Raw genomic sequence first — 12,262 nt, forward strand, 5'->3', positions numbered from 1 at the left:
ATCGTAGTTCCTGCGACATTCCGTTCCGCTGTTCTTGAACAGCTTCAAGACGCCCCAACCGCTAGACATCTCTGGGTCACGCGCACGTACAATCGCGTGTGGCGTAGATTATTCTGGCCAGGCCTTTACCGTTCTAGGCGCCAATACGTTGCTGCTTGTGAGTCCTGCCAGCGCTCCAAACATTTCGCCTTGCCACGAGCCGGTCCACTCCAACCAATAGACATGCCTACCATTGCCTTCTACCGCGTAGGTCTTGATCTCGTTGGACCATTTTCTACTTTTCTCACTGGAAACAAGTGGTTAGCCGTAGCCACTGACTACGCCACAAGATAAGCTATCACACGAGCGCGCCTCCACAGCTGCTGACCGATCGTGGTCGCTCATTTCTTTCAAAAGTAGTGACATCTTTCGCTCGTGTTCGACGCTTCACAAGCTCACTACAGCATACCACCCACAAACAAATGGTCTTATCGAGCGCCTTAATCAAACCTTGACGACGATGCTCTCTATGTACGTTTTGAAAGATCTTGACTGGGATAGCACTTTGCCTTATGTGACATCCACATACAATTCGTCACGCCACGACACCGCTGGATTCTCCCCCTTCTATTTATTTCTCGGCCGCCATCCAGCGTTACGCTTCGGGACTCTTCTCCCATCAACTACGCAAACGGTTACAGAGTACACCTGGGATGCTACTCCTCGGGCTCAAGTGGCCCGCCAACTTGCATTGGAACGTGTTCTTGACTCGAAGCTCTCTCAGAAGGCCCGCTACGATAAACATTATAGAGTCGTTTCCTACTCTCCAGGATCATTAGTCCGCTTTTGGACATCATGCCGCCAAGTTGGCCTCTCTTCGAAGCTCCAATATTGCTACTCGGGGCCTTACAAGGTTTTACGCCGGCTTACTGAGGTCACATATGAGATCGCTCTAATGGACAGTCAGTAGTCGTCGGCACCCGCCACTGACGTCGTCCACGTGTCCCGTCTGAAACCATACATCTCCGCACATGATGCTACTCTTCTTCAGGCTCCGAGACGGCGCTGCTGGCGGCGGGGGGTTATATGTTACAGGACATCGGCAACGAGAGAGCATCAGGTAGACGACAAAGACAATGAATGCAGTCGCACTTGTGTTGTTGTTGCTGTTGTACTTTCATCTTGGCTGCAGCTGGCTCTGACTCTCTCTGTATACTTTGTGAATATATTTATTCCATTTATTCTCCCAACCCTATAATAATATTAAAGTGCGCACCGGACACCTAACACTAGAACTTCAACAAAACGGCTGTGAGCTATTTCTCTACCCAAAATTAATCAAAACCACTCGGAAGGTGTTAAGATAAAAGGCTCAAGAGCATTGTTTTGAACGTAAAAACGTAGTAAAAACAGACAATAAAAAATAAAGTACAAGCTTCATGAAATGATACTAAAATGCCCCTGGTGGCCATCCGCACGCATGTCGTCCTTGCGAAGTTCGCGAGAGTGAGAAGAAAGTAGAAAAAAGTGGCCCTCGCATATGGCATAAATTGCGTAACATAAAATAGTCGTACCGAATGGCTTGTGTCTTCAAATCGTCTTAATAGGAGACCCTTCGAGCGTTTCTTATATTTGTTGTGAAATGGCGAATTTGAAAAATTTTGATGTTTCCATTTCACGACAAGTTCTTTCACATTCTTGCGTTTAGGCGAAACTGTCCGAAGCTGCTCAAGAAAATGTGCGTGTGATGTATAAACCAGGCTTTCAATAAACACGACAGTGACAAGTGAAGCTGTAGGTCGTGGCATATTTTCTCCCGATTCTTAAGTGTCAACCTTTTGTACGGAGTCATAACTCGAGCCAACCTTTATTTGCGTATCTCACATGGTTGTAGTCCATTCTTTGCACTCTCAATGCAATCTTGTCGAGATGATCAAAAACACTCCAGAAAATGCTGTTCTGTGATGAAGTCTACTAACAACAATCGAAAAAAAAAGGAAGCAGAGTATCGTGACACTTATTTTCTTGGTGTTCAAATACAAATGTGGTGCATTGGGCTTATTAGGTCCATACTTAAATAACCTACTTTCTTGCAGCTCACAGTGCCTGCAGTACAACCTTACTAGGAAAATAACGTTCACTTCATGAGGTAAGCTGCTTCATTGTAAAAAGCAAGAGATATTACCATACATTTGGGATTTTTTTTTGGCTCTCTACCTTAGTGACGTTATGTTTTTCATGAAGCACACAAGAAATCGACCTGAGCCCACCGTTAGTTCGGCGTTCACTGGTATGTTAGGATAACTCAATATACAAAAATAAAACTCGCATAAAAATAATAAATCTCATAAAGTTGCAGATGATATAGATTCCGCCGTAAACTTATATTGCCACGCGTATTTCTTATTACACCGCTGCCGTGTCCTATTTTTGCCTTCACTGCAAAACATATTTGCCCTTGATTACGTAAAAAGGCGTAGCTAACATGCTGCCAACCACTTCCGCAAAAAAATAGTACACCAGAGGTCACGTAGGACACGTAAGACGTACAGCCCGTTCAACATGCACAGAGATCTCTGCATTAAAGAAATAATGTAATGGCTGCCACGAAACAACACCTGCACCGTAGGTCCATTTCTTACACCTTATTCATAATACATTTGCTACATATCTGTAAATAACAAACGTGTTTTCATTAGATTTAACATGAGGCATACGTAATCAGCAGATCTTTCTCCTGCAAGTACAAGGTTATTCAAAAATAATATGGCCTGGAAATTCAAAAATTTCCAGGCCATATTTCAACAGTGGCAGCGTCACCTGTGGCAGCGTCACCAGGGAACTGCACCTGCACATGCTAAAAAATGTATGAAGGGAATTCAAATGTTTAAAAACGAACAAGGACAAGTTTCCTATTCCCTGAAATCGTGTTTCATTTTCGCAAGATTATCAAGCAAAATACAGCACTGACATGCTACAAACTGTGCGCCAAAAATTGTCAAAAAATTATTTTATTTCGGTCCCTTTGCATGTGGAATTTAAAATACGAAAAAGGCATGTGATAACTTCCAGATAACCAAGAAACCTGTGTTGTTTTCCTATTGTTACAGTATTGTGCATACTTCTTTTCTGGAAAACAGGAAAAACATTTTGTCAGCACTACCACACCAGGTGAGTACAGAGCAAAAAACAGTGCCAGCACAATTATTTTATTCATTTCAAGACTCCTTATGGGCCTTGTTGGAAGCACTGCCTTGTAGCACAAAAATAAATATTCACACATAAATAATAATACATATCACACAGAATGAAATGGCTGAAAGCACAAACAACTTCATACCCAAACCAAAATATTGGCTCACACTACTAGTTGAGGCAAAAAAAGCAAAGGGGTAATTCAATGTATCAAACCATACAACAATTAGGTTTGTGCAATGCAAAATCACCCAGCGTTTTTTGACCATCACGAATATGGCGGAAAAATTTTCGCATTTTTGAAGTTCTAAACTCAGTCCTGGTCATTTATTTCCATTGCCAAAAGTTTTGCTCTCTAGTTATGAGAGACTGTATTATGGCGCCGACTGAGCTAAAAGTTGTCAAACAACCATTTTTTTAAAAAGTCATTTCAAATGCACTCAATAAATTGCATTTCAAGCAAGGGAATGAAGTGATCTAACTGAAAATAGTGACCTAATTATGTATATCAATTCTTCGAGAGCTTTTCCCACGAGCAATGCTGAATAATGTTTCCATGTTTGGGATTTTTTCGGCAACATGGCAAGTTACAAGGACACAAATGAAATATGTGCTGGTGACCTTTTTGACATACTACAAATAAAAATAATTTATGCACTGAAGTTTAGCAGATTGGAAAAGCTTTGTATTCATCGTCAAAAAAGCTTGCCTTGGTTGTCAAACAAAAATGTGCACATTTCTTTTTGAAGCTCTATGTACTACCTCAATATAGGTGAAGTGACTAAAGGGAAATATTTGTTGAGCTCCAAAAGTATTTTTTTAAATGTATCTCCACAGTCTTTACCCCTATTTATCTCAAGTGACATGAAGCACTGGCAAGGAAATTTTCAACGGACTTCCACAGACCTGAGGTACACACAGCAAGCTTGATGCAGAACAATTGGAATTGGAATGTGGTTATCATATCCATTGCATTGCCAACAGAGGTGCGCTACAATGAATATCACTAGAGTGTGGAGACCAGTAGCATAGCAAAAAGATATTCGCGTGGGGTCGGTGTGAGGGGAAGGCGACATCGGTCATACTTTATGTACATTCTTGTGTGTTCGTATGTGTGCATGTAGGTATGCACTTGAAGAACTAAGAGAATCACAGCTTATCTATGAAATGAACGATGATGTGTGGGGCGAGGTTTTCAGGGGGTGTTATCTGTAACCGTGAGTCCATCTGTCTGTATGTCACTCACACTAGCGCCTTCTACTGAGTCGTCGATAAACTAGGCGGTCACGAAGCGGTCACAGTAGAAGGACAATCCATGGCTTTAGGGTAAAAAATACCTGGACCCTTCTGGGGGGTGGGAGAGTTAAGCAGCTCCTCCTGCCTTACTGGCTAAGCCACTGCTGATAGCTCCCAGATGAGCCATCAAGCCGTTAAAAAGTATACAGTACGCAATTATACCTTACGCACAACATGAACGAGACTATTGCCTTGGCTACCATTTCTTAATTTAAAGCTTTTTGCCTTGTGTATTCATATGACATGCTTCGGGTCTCATGAAGCAGGGTGCTCTTCTGAAATTCTGAAAGCCAGAAAAATAGGAAACGGTTGTTTTTTGATGGCGCTTATCAGGGTACTGCATGAATGTTTCTAGAATGCTTTAGCACATATGTCCTGAATATGAATAAATATTTTTAATAATTGTATAAAACACACCTACTGTTTCAGCAGAACGCTTCACAAAAGCAGGATGTCTGAATTTATATCTATAAAGCTGCATGATTCACCTAGAAGTCACCACAGTGAACTCAGTCCTTGTAGCATCCCTGCGTTGGGAATGGAATGCAGATTATAACTGTATTCGCACTTCAATTACTCTGTAGAGAGCACCCAATGCGCTCTCTGTATTCCAGGTCAGTGGGATTCTGCTGAAGATCGCCCTTGCTAGTGTATCATGTCTTTTTAGTTACGTAGCGAAAAGCTGGTGCAGATACATATTTAAAAATATTTTTGAAATTAAAAGTAATACCTTCTAGTAATTACACCTATAATTAGCTTGTCCACAGAGCTGTAAAAGAAAATTTCGTGCATATTTAAAGCGCGACTACAAAGGCAAGTCTTTGATGCTGAATACCGAGGTTTTCCTAAACAAAGTGGCACTCACAATCTTTTTCAGAGTATCTGCTATAACATCAGTGTCTAAATTATTTTTAACTTGTAGCATGTTGACAGGCCACCAGCACATATTTCATTTGTGCCCTCGGAACTTGCCATGTCCCCGGAAAAAATCACAACTGTGGCAACTTTATTCAATATTGCTCGTGTGATAAGCACTCAGAGAATTTATATACACAATTGAGTCATTATTTTAACGTTATATAACTTCATTACCTTGCCAGAAATGTCTTTTATTGAGTGCATTCCCAAAACTTCTTTTGAAAAAAAATTGTTTGGCACCTTTTACCCTACTTGGCGCTAAACAATAGGCTCTCATAAACAAGGAGGAAAATTTTTGGCTAAAAAATAAATGCCCAGGACGAGGTTCACACTTTGAGAAATATGTGGAAGTTTCATCAACCATATTCGTGATGGTCAAAAAAAACTTTGTGTAGCGAAGTCGTGCATGTGTGGTCGCCCATTCGATGTCGTCACCGACCATCATGCCCAATGCTGGCTGTCATCATTGAAGGATCCTTCAGGCCGTCTCACCCGTTGGGCTCTTCGCTTACAAGACTACGAAATTCAAGTGCTGTACCGCAACGAACGCCAGCATGCTGACGCCGATGCCCTCTGGCGCTCCCCTCTGCCTGAAGACGACGCGCCCTGCTCCGTAACCTCAATTGCTGTTTCTGCCATCGATGTTAACCTCCTCGCCACCGAACAGAGAACGGATATTGGATTGGGATCATCCCGTTTATGACTTGCTTTCTGATTAGTCCGCAACACCATCCACGCGTACCCTGCGTCGTCGAGCTCACGATTTCATCATTGACGGCCTCCTACACCGACGCAATTGCGATGCCGATGGCCGGCAGTGGTTACCCCTGATATTCCGCAGTCTGCGGTCAGAGATATGTAAATCTTTATATTCTGATCCGCAATGTGCGCACTCTGGGGTATCGAAAACTCACCACCGCAATCGACAATGCTACTTCTGGCGCGGGATGTAACGCTACGTGCTCATTCGCTCTTGCCTCGCTTGCCAATACCGCAAACTGTCAGCACACATGTCGCACGCCAGTCTGCAACCGTTACCTTGCCCTAACCGTTCGTTTGGGCGCGTAGGTATCGATTTTTATGGACCACTTCCTTGGACGTCGGCTGGTAACCGCTGGGACATCGTTGTCGTAGATCATTTAACGCGATACGCCGAAAACTCCGTTCTCCCCGCGGCTGCTGCGCGCTATATTGCGTCCTTCCTGCTGCATCAACTCATACTGTACCACGAACCACCCCTAAAGCTTCTCAATGATCGATGCCGTGTCTTCTTGTCGGAAGTCGCCTAAGCCATTCTGACCAAGTGCCAGTCTGTCCACCGCAAAGCTGCTGCTTACTACCCGCAGACGAATGGTCTCACCGAACGCTTTAACCGCAGCCTCAGCGACACGCTTTCGATGTAAGTCGCCGGCAACCACACGAATCGGGATAATATACTGCCCTTCGTCCCCTACGCCTACAATACTGCCCCTCAGATCACGACTGGTTTTTAATCTTTCTTCTTGCTGTACGGATGGCACCCGTCACGCATCATGGACACGATACTCCCGTACACGGCCGATTCATCTGAGTATGCACCTATCTCCGAGACAGCCAGACTTGCTAAATAGTGTCGCGAGCTTGCCAAGACTTTTACGACGCATGAGCAAGAGCGGCAGAAGAGTATCCGTGATGGCTCCACCACTTCTGAGCACACGTTCCTTCCTGGTGTGCTTGTATGGCTCTCCATTTCTACTTCTCGTCTCTTTTCCAAACTACTTCCCAAATACGAAGGCCCCTACTGTGTCATCGAGTGCACATTTACGGTCAACTATCTGATCGAACCCGTCGAACAATCTTCGGACATGCGCCGCAGCGGGCGCGACATCGTCAACGTGGAACGCCTGAAGGCTTATTATGACCCGCTTGTACTAACAAGCTGTTAGGTCGCCAGGCGGCTCCCTCTGAGACCCCGGGGTAATTGTAGCGAAGTCTCAGAACTCTGAAATGGGTCGAACTCTTGAGTACCTTCTCGTGGGGCAACCCAACAAGGACGCCACTTGCGCTGGGTGTCCGTGCTTGGTGGTGACTGTCGCCATTGTGTATGTTCGCAGTTGCCGGCTAATAAACGCCTGAACAGATGAATGATTTGGCATGGCATGACTCATTAGAGATATCATCAACAGATCATTCAAAGAATGTGGCAAATATTTTTAAAAATTAGAGAAAAGAGGCATTTGCGTGCTACATGCAGCGTTGCCTTCCTGTGGCAGAAAGCATGTTCAGGTAGGTACAAACATTACTTACGAGAGCAATTATAGAAATTCACAACATTATCTATTTCACCAGTGGCGGGAGCCGATTGGGTCGAATGGGTAAATTGAACGCCTTTTTTCAAATAGTCCATAGCCAGTTTGCGGTGATCACCAGCGGCCACTGGTTATCACCGCAGAGCGATGCATTCTGCTCAATTTAACTGGCGCAACCAAAAGCGATGCACCAAACAGTGCATCTACCATTCACTTCGACAATGCACTCCATGGCGACACTGTTTCTCTTGCATTGGGGGAGAAGATTAAGTGAGCGTCGATAAGCGTGCAGAAAGCAAAGTGTCTAAATTGACGGTTGATAACGGCTAGAGAAACAGTGTCGTCATTGAGGGCGTTGTCGAAATGAATGGTAGATGTGCTATCTGGTGCATTGTTTTTCGTTTCTACAGCTATATTAGGCAGATTGCATCACTCCACGGGGATTATAAGTGGCTGTTTTTCCAAAATTTTAAAGTGGCTGTAGACTTTCGTAGAAAGGACTTGAATTCGGTCATTTGACTCAACCAGCTAACACCACCCGTAAAAAATGTAATAGTCCTAATTGCTATAATTACTGCCGCAAATATTGTTTGTGTCTATCTGAAGATTTTTTTTGTCAGAGAAAAGGCAATGCCGCAACTTGCCCGAGAGCACCACCTTTCTGTAGTTTGTTAAGAATATTGGACACATTTCTTGAAACACCCTTTATTTAATACAATGCAGACAATGCGAGGTAAAAACAAACAATGAAGAACGAGCAAGAAGAAATGACTAGCTCATAAAGAGACAGCTCCATAGTCCGGAATGTATGGAGGGGGTGGGCACATATTGATGACCATGAAAATGACTTTATTCATTACTTATGCTCAGTAGGACAACCCGCAACATTAGAATTCGGGGGGGGGGGGGAACAGACTCCTAGGGCACCCGTCTGGCCACAGGCCTCCACTGAGCACACTTCCTTGGAATACAGCAGAAGTCACATAGGCAGAAGAAATGTTGTCTATATGAACAGATGTAAACGGAAGTCTGCACAATTGAAAGTCTAACCCAAATGAGCACATTCAGGGGAATGTTTTGCTGTGTTAGTAAAAATGTAGCGAGAAACCCTATCAAGACCTGTAAAAAATATAAAAACAGCGCGTCAACTTGACAGCCTATGTTAAGTAACAAATGTATATAGTCAAAAAGGCTAGCAAGCCTAGTATCACATGAAAAGGCTTAGGAAAGCCGCACTCATATTTCAAAATGTTGATACGAACTTCTAGCTACAGGCCTTGCCTTGCAACAGGAATGCTGATAGACATTACAGATAAAATGCCTAATTGTTAGAGAAGTTGGCAATGATGGGTCTGATCTTACTAGTTGAAAAGTGGCCTAAACATACGCTCTGTAAATTAATGTATAGTTGCTGATTTTTTATACAAACTCCTTCATGGCACCTCCACTCATCCCACTGAAGTAACCTAAATTAATGAACGAAAACTTGGATGTTATAGTGGGTGCTATTTTTACTTTTTGTGCTCTAGCTGACTAATTTGGTATGCTGTAAAACACAGTAACAATGAGCCAGCGATGTTTACAATACCCTTGTTAGGTTGCCAGCACTAAATGTTTGCACTCACTACGGCTCGAGGTAGCCAGTGTAAAATTCAACGCAGAAATTACAACTGTTCGTCTTAAAGGTCACCTTTCGAAGGCTATGTTTTGGATGTGCAATGTCGAAATCAAATTTTCAACTGGATAATGACAACAAAGTAAACATTGGTAAAGGTTTGTTTCCCACTCACTAACGTTGAAGAACATTAACACTGAGTATGAAATCTTGACTGTAGTGCTATAGCCTCATGCAACGAAGATATGGGTGTGCTTATAGGCTGCTTGATCACCTGTCACTGTTCAATGCTACTGGACTGAACGCTCAACCGTCCAGAATTTACAGTGGAGGATGCAGCGAAAATGATGGCGCTTGATAATTTGCTGGTGAAGCAGTGGCACAAATTCTTGCAATATCAGGTCACGAATGTGCTTCTGGCATGATCAGTCATAGTGGCGCTGGCATGAGAGGTGACAGCTTGCCCAAGAACAATAAAAGCAGCACCTGGAAGAGAATAAATAGTGAGTGTGGTATTGTAACTGCTTTGTCATGACCCCATGACATGAATAATATGACATGCTTGTCTAACACGCTGTCAAACCTTTTCATCAGCCACTTGTGTGCATACCTGCACACTACTGCCTTTGGGATGTGGGTATGACCCACATGTGATTCACTGCCTATGTTAACTCAGGAACAGCAAGAATGCACTGTCCGAGTAAGCATTAAAGATACAGTGCAACAGTAAATCTGTTGCCAATAATAGCAGCTTCACAACGAGTGACAAATTTCGAAGAAAATAAAGATAGAATAAATATCAGTTGCGGCAGCATTTGAACTTTTGAATTCCAGGTGGTGTACATATCCATACTAGTAGTTGTGAATGCTTCAGAAAAGACTAATCAGGCATCGTATTGAAGCAATGTCTAGTGTGTTTGCAATGTTTGCTATCCCCATTTAAAGCAATGTATTAAACAATAAATAGGTATTCATATATGACTAAACAAGCTACAACGAAGTGCTGTTTTACCTGGCAGAAATTATAATATGCGCATCATGGCACCGTAGCTAGCACCTGATTTCGATAAACCTGAAGTCTGCGCTCTAAAAAGCAGAGATGTGAGTACAGGCATAATGTTGTACCATCAGGTACTCCTGAGGCATCAGTGCGATTGACATATCTGGTAAGCCCTTGATATGCTGACAGCTCCTAAGTTTACAGAAAAATATATATTAACTTAGTAACAATTGACTCAAGAAGTAAGAAGATTGCAGCCAAGACAGCTTGCCATTGAATCTTTCACATGAAATCGATCTCCACATGTCATGAGATTCACTGTATTGTATTTGAATTTAGTCCATGCGAATGTTTAAAAACCATGCTTTTTAAAGTTATCGTAGTGCCCTCTGCTGCACTGTGAATAATATATATATTCCAGGTATAACACTAACAAAATTAAAAGAAACATTATCTATATGACAATTGTGGTAAATCAAATATAGGCAACAAAACATAAAAGTCAGTGTTTATGGGCTTCAAAAACATGTTGACACTAAACATTTCAACCAAATACTTGCCCCGTATTGTTTCAGTTCTTCCTGAAAAGAATAAGAGCTTTACAATTTAGTATACAAAAGTTGGTACTATTGAAACCCATTATGTAAACCATTTTACTATTTATAAGCTAGTAATCACTAAAGCACATACACTTGAGAGCGTGCAAAAAAGGGGTCCCTTTTGTGAATGTAAAAGCTTCTGCTGAAATAAATTGTAAGGTTTGTTTTCAGCTGCAGAAAGTAACTGATTCTATTTCAGTCACAATATTGAGGTATCAACTCTGTTTCCAAGTGAAAAAAATGAATTTATTCTATTTCATTACCAACATTAAGGTATCAACTCTGTTTCTTTTAAGCTGAGAGTTACATCAAAGATATTAGGTAGCTCTCACCCTGCAAACTTCAAATAAAACTGAAGAGAAAGAACACAACTTTTTAATGAAGCTTCACCTTAAAAGAATCAATTACCTTCATGATAAGGGCCCCACTATGGTTTAAACAATTTTCACTTTTCCAATCTTTGACCAGGAGTCTTTACCTGGAGATAACACCAGAAATATAATCTGCAGAAGCTTTATCAAACGCCAGTAGTTAGCAGTGTCTTCTTATTCCTTTTTTTCATCCGTGCTCTAAACTTTGCTGTAAATACTCAACGACAGGTAGCACCGCATTGTCACATTACTAGCAGCCATTGTCATTTTAATACAACTGTATTGGTTCATGAAATAATCATATCATTTTTTTCTGATTTGAATTGATCCTTTTCATAATTGTGGTGTTTTTGTCACTTCTAAATCTATCGCACAGGTAATGTGTTCTTGCCTGTATGGGTATCGCTTACCAGTGTTGCATAGGCGCACTATTGGAACTGTGAGAAGATAGCTGCATGTGGCTAAATGCACCCTAGTACAGTTTGGATCTCTTGTTTACTTATGTAGGCTAGTACTGGATAGCAAACTATTAAAGTAAGCACGGACGAAATTGATATGTTGTCTAAATGTTCGTCATGGCTGTGCTGCTATTACTCACCACTAGGACTCATTGCTTCATGATATAAAGACGGAAAAAAAGGTTTTTATCTCTTAAAATGAAACACGATTTGATGACTTTTTCTAACAGTAACCAATGAAGCCTATTACTAAATGTGGTATTTACCATAGTTTGTTACTAGGACCACCTCAATGCTAAATGTACAACCAAACATGTACAAAAACTCACAAATTACTAACCTTTTCACCAGCTATAAAATTGTTTCGCACTCTACACATATCGAATTACTCTTTGCCTACAAAAAGAAAACTCTAATAATCAGCTAATATGAACTATCATATTCCACATATTTCACTATATGTTATCTCGCCATGAAAGAAATCCGCAATATGGACCTTAATCTTCATGTACTGAAAATTTTGCGATTGTTTTACACAGAAAA

The 12,262-nt window shown here is 41.8% G+C and overlaps 1 protein-coding gene across 14 annotated transcripts in view; it reads left to right on the forward strand.

Moving 5' to 3' along the window:
• The window catches only part of LOC119178502 (uncharacterized), a 663,369-nt gene that overhangs the window by 386,621 nt on the left and 264,486 nt on the right, over positions 1-12,262 (forward strand). For 8 of the 14 annotated variants that reach the window (XM_075867405.1, XM_075867650.1, XM_075867159.1 and 5 more), the window contains one exon: positions 2,076-2,128. The exons of 1 other annotated variant lie outside the window; for it this stretch is intronic. The gene's annotated coding sequence lies outside the window, so the exon portion shown is untranslated. Of the gene's footprint in view, positions 1-2,075; positions 2,129-3,089; positions 3,151-12,262 lie in introns of all 14 variants that reach the window. 5 more of the 14 variants (XM_075867300.1, XM_075867622.1, XM_075867249.1 and 2 more) reach the window with 1 other exon arrangement.

This window comes from Rhipicephalus microplus, chromosome 1 (assembly GCF_043290135.1).
Source record: "Rhipicephalus microplus isolate Deutch F79 chromosome 1, USDA_Rmic, whole genome shotgun sequence".
NCBI classification, from domain to species: Eukaryota; Metazoa; Arthropoda; class Arachnida; order Ixodida; family Ixodidae; genus Rhipicephalus; species Rhipicephalus microplus.